Source organism: Meleagris gallopavo, unplaced genomic scaffold, assembly GCF_000146605.3.
Source record: "Meleagris gallopavo isolate NT-WF06-2002-E0010 breed Aviagen turkey brand Nicholas breeding stock unplaced genomic scaffold, Turkey_5.1 ChrUn_random_7180001888454, whole genome shotgun sequence".
In the NCBI taxonomy this organism is placed as follows: domain Eukaryota; kingdom Metazoa; phylum Chordata; class Aves; order Galliformes; family Phasianidae; genus Meleagris; species Meleagris gallopavo.
Window position 1 is genome coordinate 38176 of NW_011152237.1, and position 476 is coordinate 38651.

At 48.1% G+C, this 476-nt stretch overlaps 1 long non-coding RNA gene across 1 annotated transcript in view; it reads right to left on the minus strand.

The window, feature by feature from the left end:
- Nucleotides 1-7: 7 nt before the first annotated feature.
- LOC116217694 overlaps nucleotides 8-476 on the minus strand; it is a 1127-nt gene continuing 658 nt past the window's right edge. The window contains exon 3 of the long non-coding RNA XR_004162382.1: nucleotides 8-374. This is a non-coding gene — a long non-coding RNA (uncharacterized LOC116217694). The remainder of the gene's footprint in view (nucleotides 375-476) is intronic.

The following is a 476-nucleotide window of genomic DNA, read 5'->3' on the forward strand; positions in this document are numbered from 1 at the left end:
ATGATCCCAAATTGATGATGGCCCCCAAATCACCCCAAACCTTCCATATCGTGGCCCCAAATGATGATCCCAAATTGATGATGACCCCAAATCACCCCAAACCTTCCAAATAGTGGCTCCAAATTGATGATGCCCCCAAATCACCCCAAACATTCCATATCGTGGCCCCAAATGATGACCCCAAATTGATGATGGCCCCAAATCACCCCAAACCTTCCAAATAGTGGCTCCAATTAACCCCAAACAAGGATGGTGGCCCCAAACCTTCCAAATAGTGGCCCCAAATAATGATCCCAAATTGATGATGGCCCCAAATCACCCCAAACATTCCAAATAGTGGCTCCAATTGGCCCCAAACCACGATGGCCCCAAACCTTCCGTATAGTGGCCCCAAATAATGATCCCAAATTGATGATGGCCCCCAAATCACCCCAAACCTTCCAAATAGTGGCTCCAATTGGCCCCAAACAACCACG